The 18,415-nt window shown below is 43.5% G+C and overlaps 1 protein-coding gene across 6 annotated transcripts in view; it reads right to left on the reverse strand.

Annotated features, from left to right (window-relative positions):
* SULF1 (sulfatase 1) overlaps window positions 1–16,904 on the reverse strand; it is a 178,097-nt gene extending 161,193 nt beyond the window's left edge. For 3 of the 6 annotated variants that reach the window (XM_074944257.1, XM_074944254.1, XM_074944256.1), the window contains exon 1: window positions 16,572–16,904. The gene's annotated coding sequence lies outside the window, so the exon portion shown is untranslated. Of the gene's footprint in view, window positions 1–15,339; window positions 15,405–16,571 lie in introns of those variants that run through there. The other 3 variants (XM_074944260.1, XM_074944261.1, XM_074944255.1) reach the window with 2 other exon arrangements.
* Between the last annotated feature and the right edge of the window lie 1,511 nt (window positions 16,905–18,415).

Genomic DNA, 18,415 nt, shown 5'->3' on the forward strand with positions numbered 1-18,415 from the left:
TTTGCGAATACAGACTAACATGGCTGCTACTCTGAAACCAAAATGAAATGTGAGGTTAAGAAATGGTTGGTTATTTCCTGCTGCTGCACACTCACCTCGTCCCATTGCTTCTGGGCTTATCTCATAGTGACATTCCAAAACATACAGTTGTGTGTGGCATTGCAAATGAAGGTTCCTCAGAGTGCAAAATTAAGGGTATACTACCCTAATGGCAGAGCGGGCAAGAGGGAGAGTTACATGTGGGCCTGTTTCCCTGAAGAGTGTTGCAGTTGAGGACAGAGCAAGGAGTCTCCCCCTCAAAGAGTGTTGTAATTAGGGGTGCAAATCTTTCTCTCTACAGATTTCTCCAATGTGGAGCTCTTCCAGGTGCTCCTTGAAGGCAGCTGCTGTAGCCAAGGAAAGATGGAAACATCCACTGTTACGATACCAGTGTGCTCCACTCTATATGTGAACAATTAGTAGATACGGCGCCAGTAGATGATGCTCAAAAATATGTAGCATAGTTCCTGGGTTTTGTCGGATCAATACAATTAGTTGTTCACTGCAAATATGCAGATCTTCACATCAGCTCTTAATACCCACAACAAAGGATCAGAGGAAAGTAGAGGCTGGGAAGTAGGCAGTAGATTCAGGTAAACACACGTTTTGTTTCTGAGATTTACTCATCAATGGTTACTATGGCTCTACAGTAGGATGAAATGGCCCAGAGGACAAAGGCTCTGTATCCCATTACCAGTCCCTCAAACCATTCTGTCCCCTAGAGAGAGCCAATGTAACTGTTTTGATTTAAGGAAAGATGACTGTCATATCTGGAAAAATGAAAATGGATGATGGAAAATATTCTATTTTAAACTGGGGAAGCTGAAGTTGCAATATTTCCCACTTAACCTCAATCAACAAAAAAGGACAACAGAGGCCAAAGTGGTTAAGCAGAGAATAGAACTGTACAGAACACCCTTGAAACCAGCTAAATTCACATTTTTGCTTACTTTCATTAGAAATCTTTTGTAGCATTTTGTGCTTTCATTTGAAGCTTCTTTCCAACACCAGAAAACAGTGACAAAGTCCTAGATTAGGAGAGCCACAGGGTAAAAATCTTAGAGGAGGACAGGTTTCAGAGTAACAGCTGTGTTAGTCTGTATCCGCAAAAAAACAGGAGTACTTGTGGCACCTTAGAGACTAACAAATTTATTAGAGCATAAGCTTTCGTGGGCTACAGCCCAGTTCATCAGATGCATCAGATGAATAGAACATATAGTAAGGAGATATATATACATACATACAGAGAAGGTGGAATTTGCCACACAAACTGTCAGAGGCTAATTAATTAAGAGGAGAAAAAAAACTTGTGTAGTGATAATCAAGATGGCCCATTTAGACAGTTGACATACTGCATACAGCAGGAGAGAGGGAGAGAGATGGGAAACTGGTGCCTCCTGGGCTTTTCTAAGTTTACCAATCCCTGGTGTGCAAGCGGCATCCCAACATGTCCTTCCATCCCATCTTTCCAAGTGCATGATAGGCTGCACAGTCCCCTGAAATTACATGGTTTCAGCTGCAAAAGATTTTAGTTTTATATTAAACTCCAAAAAGGGAAGCAAGTTTTCTTCCACCTCTCATAAAAAGGCAACCAAAAGTAAAAGTAGGCTTTAAGGTTTGAGAAACCTGTCCCTCCACACTAACCACTAACCTGGCGAAACTTAGCATTTTCACTTTTGCAGTGCCACCTCTCCACACCCACGAGAGACACCCGAATGTAGAGATGGGCCAATCAAATAATCCATTTTGCTAAATGGCATGATTATTAGTGCCGTTTGTCAGGAGATAGCAGCAGAGCCTGAGCTAATTCACTTGTGGCTGGTCTAGGTGAGAGGTACAGGAGAAGCACTGATCACCAGTGACCTGAGACACTGATAGATGGAGATAATTTATTTTCTTCCCAAGCTTGCAGTGGAAGGGATAGAGGCAAACACACCCCTTTGTTGGAAGGGGAAGAGTAAAGCCTACGCTTCAGGTGACTCCAGTGCACCCACCCAAGTTCCTCCATTTCTCTAAGGGAAAATAGTAAACAACCACTTCCCACACACCTGTATCAGAGGGAAGACCCCCACAACACCAGTTTCCCAGGTGAATGTGCAACAGGTGAAGACTTCAGCATGCTCTGGAACTTTCTGCCTTCCCAGCCTAGATGCCCCTTTCCCTGGTCTTCCTAGAGCTGTCTTTTGGGAGACATTTTTCTGCACACACCTACTCTGGCTGTGGCTGTTCTCTTCTCCTGCATCCTGCTGCAATAAGTCTGAAAACAGTCTTCCTCCCAGCCCTTTAACTGTAGGACTGAGAGATGCCCCAGAATTAATCTGACCATTAGATGCAAGATGAGTGAGTGGGCTAGCCACTTATTTCCTGAAGATACTGAAAATCAGGGAAGTGGAAAGGGTACTCTGTCCTGGAAAGTCAGGAAAGAAACTGGATCTTTCATGAGATGGGATCATATGGTAAGGGGGCTGGAGGGAGGTGGGATCAGACTGATATTTAAGCCAGATGATATTCAGAACCAGATGTCTAAATATCATCTAAACAGCAGGGCCAACAAGCTAAGCACGTAATCAATATGCTTCACTGCATCCAAATAACCATCAATACTAGGGCAAAGCCCAGTTTGTATTTAAAAAAAATTCTTCCTGGAAGAGTCTTGTGTTTCTTAGGTTGTTCTGCCAGCTACAATTCATATTCCTACTTGCCATTTCTAGCAGTTCCTTATCTATCCGTCCAGGTTTGTTTATGGTGCCCAGCACCACGGTGTAGACCACAAGTTGCAGAGAAAGCTGTGAAGGTGTACTGTTGTATATAAATGCTTTCCTCTTTCCATCAGCATAGGGATTGGCTCACCTTTGGCAATAGCAACATTCCAGCTGTCAGGGGTTTGGTTCAGAATTGTGTGTTGTAATGCACTAAAGTTTCCAGTATCTACTGCAGCAGCCTCAACAGCTGTGTGCGATCTGCACTAAGTATTTAGTTAACAGTTTTGTTTAAGCTATGTTTATTGAGTCTACTCTAAAACAGAACAGGTGAAAAATCAAAAGTGTGCTAGTTTCATTTAAGAGTATAATTGCAGATCTCACTCTCCCCATGCAGAAGGGTGGGGGGAGGGGTCAAGTGCCTCCACAACAGCACTCCCCCTATCCCTACATCAACTCCATGAGTCCATTGATGCATGCACAGGGAGTGATGGGGCAGAGGTAGGAAGAATGCACATAGTCCCCTCCATCCCTCTACCCCATGCCCTGTGGCAGTCAGGGAAAACAGTTAATCCTACATGCTTAAGTGCAGGGGAGAGAGACACTATCAGAGAACAGAGCCACGGGGGGCTCAGCACCTCCATATGGATGACCCTGTGCCCCCAAGGATTCCAGGGGATTCAGAGGGTTTGAAGGCCACAACCTCTCTTTCTCTCGTGAGGCAGATGGAGGAATCCCTGGTGCACCAAATGAAAGGATGCAGGAGAAGGTTTCCAAAAAGGAACCTCACAGAGTTCCCGAGCAGCAATGCAGCTTTAAATATAGCGCAAAATTATAATCTGCTCCACTAGATTCTGTTTACACTGCAAGATAGAACTCTCTAAAATGTATTGAGGGACAACCACATTGTAAGTAGGTCCCCTGTCATGTTGCTGTGGTGCAGACAAGCTCTACATTCAAAATGCAGGTAGAGATTTGTTTATACGAAGAGAAGGAATTGAAGGACACAATGGGAATGCAAGATGGTAAACTGGAGGAAAACTTAAAAGGCACACTTACTTGTTTTTGTGGCTTTTGGGGAGTTTTTTTGGTTTGTTTTTTTTTATGTCTCCTGCACATGCTCCTGAATGAACCTACTTGTTATTTGTTTGTGGAGTCTGGTGTCCACAGAACACATATTCTGACTTTTCTCTTCCACCTCCCTCTACTTTCCCCTCTCCCACTGCAGGCACACTCCCAAGGAGCCTCTCTGTACCAGTGAGACAGGGATCAAGACTCTTCAGTATCACTATGAACTGGAATCTGAATTCACACAGCAACAGAGTAGAGGAAGCCTTAGCCTATGAGTCTGCATGCCAGCTATAGGCTCAAAGTTACAGTGAGATAAGAATGTTGACTTTCTACTGATACTAAGATAAAAGGAACTAGCATAATGCCTGGCAGATAAACAGAATTTGAGTTTACTTCAGAACATTTTTATTGCTCTAACCATGCTAATCCACTCCCTCTAATCCCTCATTCTGGTGACCAAGCAGATATTGATACAATCTCAGTTAATACACTGACTCCAAATGTAAACAAGATCATAGGAATCCAGGGTATATTTTCTTATCTATTATGTTAGATATAGATTAAAGAATTAATATATTAGAGCTAATCTATTCTCTTTAATAGAAATAATGGAGAATGACAACAATTAAGGAAAGTCTCTGATAAAATGGACTTCAATGATTGATTTAATATTTAATATTTTTTTTAAAAAAACCCATCAACACTCTAGGATTACTTTGAAATCTAACATCTTTGCGTTATGCAGTCCTTGGGAAAACCGAAAGTGAAGAGGCATTCTGTACTTATTATTTATTGTATGTTCAATTTATTATGGCACTGCTGTTCTCTAATTTTGGACTGGCATGCCTCCCACGCAGCCAAATTAGTGGGAGGCAGTCCTCAAAAGGTTTAAAACAGCTAAATCATGAAACATATGATATTGAACCTTTCAGCATCTTTTTTCTCCATCTTCCATTCTCCCTCTCCTTCCCCCAAGTCAGATATTCCCCTCCCCCCATGATTTCTTCCTTCTCCTAACCCCAGCAACTCCCTATATGTGACTTGCAAGATCTTTGATCCCTTTATATTTCTCCTCCATTCCCACGCCCCCCCAACCCAGTAAGCACCAGTGCTTAATTTGTAATGAAAAAGGGGCTGGGGCTCAAGCTATTTTTTTTACATTCACAACTGATGCAGCAAGCCCAGAGGTGCTGGGGCTATGAACTGCCAAGTCTTGAGGTGCCGGGACTCAGCCTTGTCAAGCCCTGGCACAAATTAAGCACAGGTAAGCACTGTATCTTTGGGGATATTCTATCAGGTGGCAGCAGTGGGTGTTGCAGACATACTTTGTTGTAATACAGTAAAATAATTTAGAATAAATGAAGTAGGCCCTAGATACTCCAATTATATCGGCCATCACAAACCCCTGTAGAGTCCCTTTGACTTGGATGAAGCTCCTAACAAGTGCACTGGTCTGAACTAGTAGATCCAGTTGCAGGCTCAGGACTTTAACTTTGTAAACAACTAAGTCTTTTCATTGATAATTTGAAAGTAGGAAAAGTGACTGAATTCATCTCCAATTATTCTCTAAAACGGTTTAACCAGCTCTTCTCCTCATCTTTGAAATCCAGTCTCTCAGTAAATGCTATAAAAAGTTGAACGCTCATCCTGTGGAAGGTGAAGAGGACAGATTCAAGCAACGTGGAAGAGCTATTTCAAAGCCGTTTAGAGCAAGTTAATGCTCACCCCCATTTACTCATCATCCCTTGTTTGCAGGTTAACTTTAAAACCCAAAGGCCTCATTCATCTTCCTGTTACACTCAATCTTATGCTCAGCTGAAAGACATTATATTCTAATAATTAAAGGTGCTTTTTCAAAGCAGCAATTCAATGTATAGTTCTGCTTCACTTTTCCTTCTTTGTAATAGTTTCTCTTCAGAGTTCATTTAAAAGTATAGAAGCGGTAAACAGACACTTCAATATTCTGAGTCACAATGGAGCAATTCTCTCCGTGAAACCAGATATTTTTTCTATGAAACTACACACATTTATCCCCTTAGTCATCATGTTTGTCCATGCTTGAGACTCCATCCTCATTACAAGGCTCTGTTGTTACACACAGCTCTACAGTGTGCTGGCTGTCTGTTGCAATAAAACATTAAAAAGCCTATAGTTTTATTAAGAAATGTTTCAGAAATGCCACAGGATTTGATCACAATGAGAAAGGGCAAAAGTCATTTTTTAAAATATATTTGTAAATTGCGGATACAGTATTGCCAATCCCAAGCATTCACAAATGATGAGACTGGCTTAAAAGTGATAAGGCTTTTATTGCTTTTAAAATATATTTTGGGTTCTATTTACTTGCCTTCCAGTTTGTGAAACTTTAGGTTGCAGTACCTTCATTTTTTCGAGTTTTTCTCAGCAACCATGAGGGCTAGATTTTTTTAAAATGAGATCAGATTCTCATGTAACCTCTTGATCCCAATAGTTGGGGCTTTAAGAACAACACTAAATATCACAAGACCTGTACTAAAAGTGCAAATACTGCAATTGGTAATACTACAGACATTTACATTCATAGGCTCATTAACACTTTTTTCTCTTTTTCAATGAAAGTAGCTGAAAGCAGTGCATGTGCTGTAATAATGATCAGCTTCAAACATTGAAATTACAATATTGGAACATACCATTAGCCCATTTTTGTGGAGGTTCTTGAGGAAAGTAACCTTCCTAATCCCCCACATGCCCATTCTCCAGAACCAAGTACTCACCATTCATGTACCACAGTGCTCCCATTCTTCTCCATGGGCAAGGCACCCCAGCTGAACTTCATCTTCCCATGATGCACTGCAGCCACACAACTGCCACGTTTCACTGTGGTGCATCATGGGAAATGTAATCCTACCAGGGAGTCCTTCCTATAGAGAACTGGAGTGTGAGGCACCAGAATGACAACTTCCATGAATTACCAGAATTGAAGTTTTTCAGTTTTCAGGTGTTCAGCTTTTCAATTAAAAAATTAAAATTTCCATGGAAAATTGGATATTTCTAATAATTCCTCTGATATTTGGGTCCAAAAAGCAACTAGTCAACTAAATCCACAGTACAGCCCTGATTCTCATAGGGCTGACACAGCTCTATCTTGGAGCATGCAAACCTAGTTGTCAGGAAAATTATTGTGTCTCAATTTTTGAGTGTCACAACATGATAATGTAAAACAGGGAGATAGCAGCAAGATGTGTTTGGGGGTTCCACCAATATTATCTTTGCTAGGAGGCCTAAAATAGTCACAAAAATAGACTTTGTAATGTAATTTGTAGTTATAGATAAATTTGTACAATGCTCAGGGTTGGAAATATGCTAAGGCACATTTTTAGGAAAGTCATGGAAGTCTTAGTAAAAAGATCAACTGTTACAAAAATGCTTTACTGTAACCAAATGATTAGTGATGGTCAAGTCTGAAAAGGTTCAGAGCTTCAGCACTGTGACCCTAGCTACCCCTGTACTCACACCTTACTGCAATAATGTTTATAAAAATATGCCTTGTAAGGTATCATATGAAAGCTAACAACATGCTGATTATTTATATTATAAAATGCACGTGTTAAGAATATATATGAAGTTATGAATTCCCTCTGTATGATGTTACTAAAACATGTTTAAGACCAGATAGCCAAACCTAGGTGAAAGGTGATGAACAGGTCCGTCCAAGCTATCTCAAGACACATATTAACAGTAAACAAAGCCATTGAGCTAAACTGGTGGGGGTTATTGTGATCCTGAACTGAGAGATAGAGATTTAACCAGGCTTCTGAACCCCAGAAAGACCCAGGAGTCTGAATCCCCAGGAGGCCTTCCTGATTTGTAAGACAAAGCCATCTCTTTGGGGATATAAGTGTAAGTAGGCTTTGAATGAGTTCTCCCCTGACATTGAGTGATGAGCTGGTGGAAAAAACTTCAGGAACAGGTTGTGTTTGCATAGCCACACATACTCTGCCTCGATGAACATGTAAGGGGACTGCTGCCCCCTTACTAACATTCAGTGGGGGTGTTTTGGTTGGCTAGCTGCCAGTACTAAAAGGGGACGGGTCTATGGGAAATCAGGACCCTGAGACTGACAGTCCCCAGGAACAATGGGAAGAGGCCAATGCTTCAGGTCAGCCTGAATGACAGAGCGGGCAGGCTAATCAGGGAGTCAGGAGGCCAAGGAGGTCCCTTCCTCCGTGGGAGCTGGAATTGCCTGGGTCAGACAGAGTGGAGCCAAGCTAAGCAGAAAGCAGGGGGTCCAAGCTGAGCAAGGGACCAGAGCTGTGTCAGATCCAAAGGGACCAGAAAAGCAGCCCAGAGGGAGCAGACCCAGTGCTGGAGCAGAGCTGCAGCCCCAAAGCCAGAGGCACAGCCCAGAGAGAGCAGACTTGCCCTGGGAGAAGAGCTGCAGCAACCAGAGCCAGAGAGGCCAGAAAAGCAGCCCAGGAAGCAGGTCAGTGCTGGGAGCAGAGTCACAGAAGCAGCCTGCAGAGCAGACCTGTCCTGGGAGCAGAGCTGCAGCAACCAGAGCCAGAGGGGCCAAAGAAGCAGCCCAGGGAGCTGGAGGCAGAGCAGCAGCAGCAGTGCAGAGACAGAGTGGTGGAGCTGGGGCTGGAGCTGTCCGGAGCTGGGTGCGGTGAGCAGCTGGGGAGAGCAAGGGGGACCCTGGGCAGCAGGCCCAGCACAGGAAAACAAGAGGCTCTGCAGGCCGGGCTTGAGTCATAACCCCAACAGGGCGGGGGTGACACTGGAAAGAAGGGTCCTACCACTTAGAGCCTGAGAGAGTGTGGCCACCACCAGAGCAAGTGTCCAACCCACAGCATCCCTACAGCACAGCCTTAGTGCTTGAGAAGAAGGCCTGGGACTTACAAGGAACAGACTGTGAACTGCCCTGACATTCCAGAGACACTGTTTGTGATGTTCCCTGCCACAGAGCAGGGTGATGTGTTTCCTTTAACCTTTCCCATTTTTCCTTATTCTTTTAAAATTAATTGTTAAATAAATAACTTGCATTGCTTTAAATTGTATGTAATAATCAGTGGGTCAGAGAAGTGCCCAGTGCAGAAAGAGTACCCCGGAGTGGGAACACCCTAGCCCCTGTCCTAGGTGACCACAGCAGGGTTGGGGGTCAAGCCCCCCAGAAATCCTGGGCCCAACCTTGTCGGGGTTATGAGGACTCTGCTAGACAGGAGAGTGGAAGGGAAGTCCTCAAGGGCAGGGAGGCCTCTGGGTAAAGGAAGTGGAATCAAGGACTCAGATCCTTTTGCTAGCCCACTTCACCGGGGTAGGCAAAAGCCAGGAAAGTTCCCCACAATAGCGGGACTATTCCCCCGCTTACACGCAGAATGACGGAGCTGCTGTGCTAAAATGATCACTTTTGGTTGGTGTTGGGTTACGAATCATTGAATGCAGGGGTAATGAAATGTAGTTGTCATTATTGTATGAGTAAAGGGCAGCAAAACTTACTTAGCCTGTCCTGATTGAGAGGGTCACTCTCAACTGAACCTCACTCACTTAGCAGGGGGTAGGATGCCAAATCCCAGTGATGATGAGGGGTGTGTGGACTCTGCTTAAAGAGTTCTTGACAACATTTGACCTTCCCCTCTCCAGTACTTAGAACAGAACTGATTAGACTCAATTGAGAGTCATTATTTCTATTCAGGGATTACCAGACCTGCATCACTAATGATTAGGTCTACGCGCTATGCCTTAGATGCGGTGTAGGAACAATAGTGAGATGAAAGACAATGCAGAGGCTGTGGCAGTGAAGTTCCCTGCTACTCAGTGAAGTCACTAGGGATCTGAATTAAGCAGTAGAACCTCAGAACATGGGATTGAAGAAATGTCAGTGAGCAACCTGCAACAGCAATGTAAAGCAGCCGCAGCATGTGACCAGTGGCAGCGGAGGCGGCAGCAAACAGTCAGTTGAAGAGGTGCACAGCAACCACAGAGACATTGTTTGATGTCCCTGCTCCCTTCTTGAGTGGCAGGTGAACCCCTGTGAACACACTTAAGAACTCCGGGGCTTTGCTAATCAAGGATAGCCAACTGCAAGTGAGATGCAGTGAAAGGTGTTAAAGGGACAGTCATTCTTTGGACTTTTCCCCACATGGTGGGAAACTGAGGCAAAAGACTTGCCCAATGCACTGTGGAGTTGCGTTTGTTTATGGTCTCATGCCTTTGAATATGGTAGTGATGTTTTCCCAAATTAACACTTGGCTCCCTTTCCCTTTTAATAAAAGTTCTTTATTGTTATACACAGACTCAGTGCTTGGGAGTGGGGAAGTGTTGTGTTTTAGAAGTGCCCAGGAGTGGTATTAGGTTTTCCCAGATTACTGGGTGGGAGGTTGAGCCGGTTCTGTATGTATAGAGAACCCCTAGATATTGAAGCTGGCCCTTGTTGCTGTCAACGCCATTTGGCAAAAGCGTTACGTAAGAAACAGAGAGAGACTCCAATCTTTATCCTTCACCTTAGGAGACAAAGAAACCAAACAATTTGATCTCTGTGACGGGTCCTGACCAGGCCAGCCAGTAAAGGCTAGAAAGGAGACTGGGGGTGAGAGAAACCATCTTGAACAAAAACTGTGTTTTGCTAGATTAAGTTTTAGACTTTTATATGTCTGTTTTCACTTTTGTTTTCTCATAGCCATCTCTACCTTTCTCTCTTTTACTTTTTATCCCTTAAACCATGCTCTTTTGCTAATCATCTTATTTTGATTTCATTACAAATCATCAGTACTGTGTAATTTCAGTAAAGTGTATGCTTCTGGAAAGCTGACAGGTTGGAATGTTTCATTGTCTCTGCAAAGGCAGCAAACCTAACACTTTCTTTATGAGGGTCCAGTGAGAGGGCCTGGTCCCTGCAGCAGCATAATTTGGGAGCGAATTTGGGACTGGCAGGATACTAAGGTCAGCCTGCAAGAAATAACCAGGTTGTGCAAAAGCCAGGGTGTGGCTTGTTGGCTGCTGGCAGGCTGTTGGGATCAGAATTCTGGACCAAAGCTGAACAGCTATAAGACACCCAGTAGAGCGCTTTGTATCCGCAGATATCCGCAGACCATTTTTGCGGATATGAATACAAATTTTGTATCCACACAGGGCTCTGCGGCACACGCTCACCCGAACGGAGCAGCTGTCACCCAGCCTGCAGGCTTCAGCTCAGCTCTCTGTGAGTCACGCAGCAGCATGCTGGGCATTCGGGGAGTTGTAGTCCCCAACTTGCTCTGAGGGAGGAGGTAAACTACAACTCCCAGAAGGGAGTGAGCCAAGCGCCATTTTGAAGGTGAGGCTGTTCTTTAAACGAGCAGGTGGCAGTGGCTGCATGCATTAGAGCTGCCACAACTGAATACAGGTGTTAGGGTTACCAATTTTCTTACTGCAGAAAACCGTACACCCTTGTCCCTCCCACCCCCCTGTCCCTAGGCTCACCCCTGCCCCACCTCTTCTCTGAGGCCCTGCCTGCCACTTACTCCATCCCCCCTCCTTCAGTTGCTTGTTCTCCCCCACCCTCTCTCACTCACTCATTTTCACTGGGCCAGGGCAGGCTGCGGGAGGGGGTGAGGGCTCTGGCTGGGGGTGGGGGCTCTGGGGTGGGGATGGGGATGAGGGGTTTGGGGTGCAGGGCCAAGGGGTTTGGAGTGTGGGAGGGGGCTCTGGGCTGAGGCAAAGGGTTGGGGTGCAGGAGGGGTGAGGGCTCCGGTGTGGGGCCAGGGATGAGGGGTTGGGGTGCAGGAGGGGGCTCCAGGCTGGGGCCACGGGTGGGGGCGGGAGAGGTGAGGGCTCCGGCTGGGGGTGTGGGCTCTGGGGATGAGGGATTTGGGGTGCAGGAGGGCGCTCTGAGGGGACAAGGGGTTCAAGGGGTGGGAGGGGGATCAGAATTGGGGTAGGGGGCTGGTGTGCGGAAGGGGGTGAGGGATGCAGGCTTCAGGCAGGACTTATCTCAGGCAGCTCCCAGAAGCAGTGGCATGCCCCCCCCCCGGCTCCTACGCAGAGGTGCAGCCAGGCGGCTCTGCACGCTGTCCTATCCACAGGTGTCACCCCCGCAGCACCCATTGGATGTGGTTCCCGGCCAATGGGAGCTGTGGAGCCAGTGCTTGGGGCAGGGGCAGTGCGCGTAGGAGCCGGAGTGGGCACATGCTGTTGCTTCCGGAAGCCACGTGGAACCAAGGCAGGCAGAGAACTTATCTTAGCCCCACTGTGCCGCCGACCGGGGTCACTTTTTCACTGGCTGTTCTGGTCAAAAGCCAGATGCCTGGCAACCCCCGAATTGTAGCGGGAAAGGAGGTACAGCAGGGGAAAGCAGGTGGCAGGGCAGGAGGTCTCTAGGGAGAAGTGAGGCTGCACAATGGCTTGTGGAGTTTAGAGCCCTGCAAATCTGCAGACAATTTTTGCAGCTCAGATGTGAATACACCTTTTTGTATCCACACAGGGCTCTAGTTACAAGGCAGATAGATAGTGACGGAACCCCTTACTTGCCTGGGTGAGCCTCAAAATACCACGTGTCAATAAGCACACAGAAGAATAAAGGGAACACCGAGGGTTCTATGTTATGAAGGAAGTCAGACTGGCTAGGTCGCTTCTGACTCCAGAATCTATGAAAGACCTATCCAAACTCCCTAAGGGCATGTCTACACTTACCTCCGGAGCAATGGATCCAGCAGGGGTCGATTTATCGTGTCTAATGAAGATTTATCATGTCTAGTGAAGACGTGATAAATTGACCGCCGAGCGCTCTCCTGTCGACTCCGGTACTCCACCGGAACGAGAAGTGTAGGCGGAGTCGATGGGGGAGCGGCAGCAGTCGACCTACCACAGTGAAGATACGGTGGTAAGTAGCTCTAAGTACATCGACTTCAGCTACGCTATTTTCATAGCTGAAGTTGCGTAACTTAGACCGACTTAAGTTGCCCTACGCCCCGTGTAGAGCAGGCCTAAGCCTTGCCCACAAAGCTGTTTGAATGATCACTCTGATTTTGGGGAACTCCAGATATTGAGAGTAACTCCAGATATTCGTGTAAATAGGATCACTTGTCAAGGCCTTTTAGTTGTGAAGATAGATATTCTTAGTGTTAATGAATCTTCAAGGATTACAGATGGTAAGTTGGGCACTTTCTCATAATACAAGAACCTGGGGAGACTCAAAAGAAAACTCATGAGGCATTTTTGAACATGAACACACTTCCACGAGATATTGAGCAAACACCTTAGCAGAAAAGTCCACTACCTTTGTTCTTTTTGCTTCACCATAGAATTGTCACTGAATTCCCATTCCCTGTTTAATTTTGCAGCTCTCAGGGCAGTCAGAGTGAAGTCCTCAACTGTTATCACATCAATTTACCTCCCCTCTCAAATAAATCCCTAAATGTCATGGTTTTATATATTTTTAAAAAGCCAGGAAAATCATGAAATCCATGACTCCCATGACATCCATGACAAGGGTGAAACCTTGTATGGATAAAGATAAACCCTGTCCTTACATAACATTTAAAACTCGTCATACTCCTTGGACAGTACTATAAAATTGAATGCACTCTGTAATGTACAGAATACTAGATAATAATTCTCTGTAATAAAATGATCTAGTCAGAATAGAATTTGCAAATCATTCAGAAATCATTCTTTCCATAGCTGCCTAACTTCCTATGAGTGTGGGTTTATAATGTCTTCCACATTTGGAAATAATGTCCCAGCATCACAGCATTTTAAATAGTTTGATTTTATCAGTCCCTGCCTGGAGTGAGAACTGTGATTATAACTCTCACACCAATACTTGCCATATATATCCCTTTCCTACTAACACTGTCCTATTTAGCCTGTTTTTGGTTTTTTTAACGTATTTACACACCACTTGGAAAAATACCAACTTTTTAAAAAAATGTGAGTTTACACCAAGCATATTTAAGTTTCTCTCTCTAAAACTGAGTCACGCCAGTGAAAGCTCAAGGAAGGCATGCCAATATGAAACTTCAACTTCTGCTGCTTATGACTTGAACAAGCTCACCCACCTCGATTATAAAGTGCTAAAAAGAGGAAGCCCCTGACAATTAACAAGATGACACATAATTAAGACAACCCACAGCAAAACACATTCTGGCTGGAAAACAAAGTTCTTGGGCTCTGACTTTTGCTTGCAGCAGTGGGTTAAAAAAAAAAAGATACTTAGGGAAAACAACTACAAAGTCAGTCTGTATCTGACCCTGTCTTCACTGGGGAGGAACATGAAAAAAAATCCTATTTCATTTAGGGTAAATCTCCCCATATCACAAGAACAATTGGTAATAGAGACATGCCTGTGATGTTCAACATTCTACCAAGCAAACTAGCAGCAACAAAAAATGCAATTTTCATGCAGCAATTTTTAGATCTTTTTTGTACCTCTGGAATTTCTGACCTTGTGTGTCTATCGGCAGATCTGTTGGGGGCACAGCAGTTGTATTGGTCCAGCTCTTTTTTCAGATTATTTTTATCTCACTATGAGGGACATCTTTGTGAGCTCTGAACACTTTTACAGCTGTTAGGATGCTAATGAGAACTTCATGTGTACCCAGCACAAGTGCTCTCAAGAAGAAAACAAATGTCAAACTGAGGTATGTGGAAGACGCCATAAATATGTCTTTGAATGTTTACCATCTGGAACAGTAGATTACATTTTGACAAGAAGCTGGACTACCCTGTGGGCATTGTCTTTTAAACAGCCCACTCATTAGAAGGGAAGGGAAAACATGATTTAATGTCCCCACTTTCTTCATAAGCTTTTCTGATGGTGTTGGGCAAACTATTTTTCCATAGTAAAATAATAAAAAAGATGGAAGTATATTTACCCAAACATTTTCTTAAAAGATTAGATCTGATGACCCATCTGACAGAAATCCATGGAGAAGGCAGCCTTATAATTAGACTGTGACTGCAGAATGTGCAGTGCAATTCACATTCCTGAAACTGCTGCACCTTGTCTTTGTTAGCAAGCTAAGCCATATCTTCATGGACAGAAACTGTTTTAAGGAACTTCACATCAACCAAAAACAGGCAGAATAAAGTGAAGAAATCAAATTTAAAGTTAAAGTAGTGTATTCCTTGTATAGGAGGTCTTAACACAAGCCTAGTTTGGTATTTTTTTTTTTAAACTGCAAAAGTTTCCACTGCTCATTAGAAAGATAAACTGGGCTGAGTGAAAAGTCAATATGCTCCAATTTCTTCACTCAACCCCAGTCAGGTTATGCTGTCCTATTAGGATTTAGTTAAAACTCTCTTTAAAATTGCTGTGAGGATACAGTTTTATTAAAGAATGTGTTTGAAAATACAAGCTGAGAACAATCTGTAAAGCGTCCAAACAGTCTGTTCGACTTTTTTTTTTTTTTTTTTTTTGGTTTGAGGCAAAAATATATGTGCAACTTGAAACATGGTTTTGTGGGCACCGTTACACAGTTGAGTGCCAAAATCACAAAGTACCAGCCATAAATCCCCTTGCTCAGTCTACTAAACGGATCTTATTTCAGAACAGATTATATACAGAATATCTCACCTGTATATGGTGAGGACAGTGTTAGATTTCTTTCACAAGTGGGAGAAACCAATTATTCATGAGCACCACAGGTGTGAGAGAGTTACTGCATGGAAGATCTGTCATAGTGGCAAAAGGAACACATCATTTAGTTACTCCATAAGGGAAGACTTCTAAAAGGATTTATTTTAAAATAAGCCACTTCAGCCTTCAGTACCTGTCAAAAGAAAGACTAGAGGAATAAACTGGGAAGATTAATTCTAAAATATCCAGAATTCAATTTGTGATCACTTTTTTTGTTTTTTTATTTAATTTGGTGGCTTTTTTTCTCCCTACATATCAGTGAAATTAATAGTCATTAAATGAAAGTGATAGTAAGTACTTACAGTGACTCATTTCTAATTAAATTTCTGCCTTTCCTCATGCCTAATGGTAAAAATCTCTTTACATTTAATTAACACTTCAGATAGCCTGTTTAGAATCTATAAATATAGCCAGCCTTTAATGATCCGTTATAGTGATACAGTACTACTTAGTTTTCAGTGACTTGTAAAACTTTCACAAACAGATCTGCAAATGAATTACATCCATCTGCTCTGCTGCAGCTGCAAGCGCAGTATTACATTGTATTCTTTCACTTCCTCCGTTTTCTGCTTCTTTCCTAACTTTAAATCCATGTGTAAGCCAAGCTAACTATACTCCAATCATCAGGAGCCCAGCCAGGTCTCTATAAAGGAGTCTTCAAACTTTACAGACATATCAAATGTACTTTCAAAACATATCGGTTCGTTTCACAATGAGGCAGACAGTCCACGCTGCATAAAAGCAGTTAAGCATCTTGTCAGAATCTCAGAAAAACCATGCTAGGATTTTTCCCCCCAATAGTTTTCACTAATTCATTAATGTAAACATAGAAATGAAACTACCATGATAGCACTGGCGATCTCTCACTTACTGAAGGTTTTTAGCACATGTGTGAGAGCGAGGGGGAGACATTAAGTAGTAGATACACTGCTCCAAAAGAGATTTTCTAATCTACACCTTCAAAAGCGTGACCTTAACTGCATTAAGAGTGTTAGTTCTATGAAGACAGCCAAGCATCAAGCCATGGTCGCAGTTATCTGTCAGCCATACAATAGCTGCATTGATAAGGCAGCAGCAACTGGCTTTGACAAGTGTGCTGTGCTAGCATTCCGTTCAAAACCATGAAGGGGAAGGGGGTGGGGAGAGGCATTAAATGTCTTTTACTTTACCTGAACAAACTGCTTTTCTTTTAGCTGCTGAAAATGAATCCTCCCTCTTCTCCCAAAAGCTAAGGAGCTCTTCTTTTGCTTGCAACTCACACTTGCAGAAGACCACACAGCTCCAGCAAGGCAGCCTCCCTTCCCTAATCCCCACTCGAATGTGATGACACACACTAACCCCAACCATCTGTTGAAACACGTCCTCAAGCACTCAGCACAGCGGTGTGTCAAGACGGGCTGCCCAATCCAATCGCTGGGGCTGGGTGTCTCTTAAGGAGCTGGAGGCAGAGACAAGGACAGAAACTGTAGCTCTGAGAACTCTTTGCAAAGTAACCTGAGATTTTGGGAGAGAAAAGGGCGGCTATAAAGTAGAAGTGGGAGGTGCTGGTAGGAAGGTAGAGGGAGTGGATTGTTCTGGTGGCCAGTTGTGTTATTTCTCACAACTCCTTGTATTCCCAAGGGACCACTGGGACCCTCACAGTAGGATGCACAGAAGCAGGACAGCGACAGTTTTTATTGCAGGTCTATTGAGGGCAATCTCCTCTGAGAGGCACTTTCCTAAAAAGAGATAAAAGATGCAGCTTGAGATCCTGATAAAGTGTTAATGTGGGAGTCGTTTGCACGGAAATGAGACATTTGCATCTTGAAATCCAAACTCCCACCTTCCCATGATTACACTGTGGCTGCCTCCAGCATTCCTGGGGAAAAGAAGGGAGAGGCAGCTAAAAAGCACAACGTTTTTATACAGCATAGAGGTCTGCACTGTTTACCACAAGTCTATGCTTCTCAATATTTAATGCTGATATGTGGATTTCTTAAACAGCACATTTTCAAGGGCTAAAAGTTGGTTACTCCTATTATTTTCAAAATTGTCTTCTTGAACATGCAAGGTTTTTGTAACGATTAAAACTAACAGCAGTGTCTCTTCATTCTGTGATTAAAAGCACATTCCAAATAACTCATGGACTACTTTCCTTTAAAGTTTTATTTTCCAGATTCTGATCAAACCAGGACAGTGTCCGTCCCCCCCACCCCCACTCTATTCCAGCTGACTCTCCCACCCTTCTCTCACACTCACTCTTTTAAATGGAGATGTCCTCAGAAATTTTAATACTACAGAGCTAATTTCCCTTACATGTAAGCATTCTATAACCAGTACATGCAAGTTCTCAGGCATCGGGATTTGGGATAGCTGGGTTCTATTCCTTGCTCTGCCTATGTGACCTTGTGCCAATTTCTGTGCCTCAGTTTCCTATCTATAAAATAGGGATAGTGATACTTCTCTACTTAAGGGATGCCTTAAGGATAAATTCATTAATTTATGTGAGAAACTCAGATACTACTGATAAGTGCCCCATAAAAGCCTATACAACAAATAGATGCTTCCTTCCTTGTTCACTGAAATACGATGGTGAAAGAGAAACAAAACAAAAAACCACCCAAGGATTTTTTACTTTGTTACCAAATGCCTGACTTGCCGTTTGCATTAAATCTACATTTTACGTTATTGCAGATGTTGCATTTCTTTGAACTGGGAAAGGAGAAGTATTGTTCTGGCATTAAAAGTTATTCCAAAAAGTGCTATAATCCAATGTGTAGAAAGGTTTGCAACTGTAAACAGTTTTAAAGCACTCTGCACAGCCATCTAAAAGAGAATATCTTTAAAGCCCAGAAAGGTTGATTTGCTTGTTCTTTAATACCTTGGGCATATTGTTGGGAGCTATTTTAGAATCAGTAGTGGGGGGGAAAATGAAATATTTTATAAAACATGAGTTATAGTTTGTGCTCAGTTAGTAGTTGCCTAGTTCACCTGTAGAAAGAAAAGAAAAGAAAAGAAGCACTAGAGAGTACTG

This window comes from Natator depressus, chromosome 2 (assembly GCF_965152275.1).
Source record: "Natator depressus isolate rNatDep1 chromosome 2, rNatDep2.hap1, whole genome shotgun sequence".
In the NCBI taxonomy this organism is placed as follows: domain Eukaryota; kingdom Metazoa; phylum Chordata; order Testudines; family Cheloniidae; genus Natator; species Natator depressus.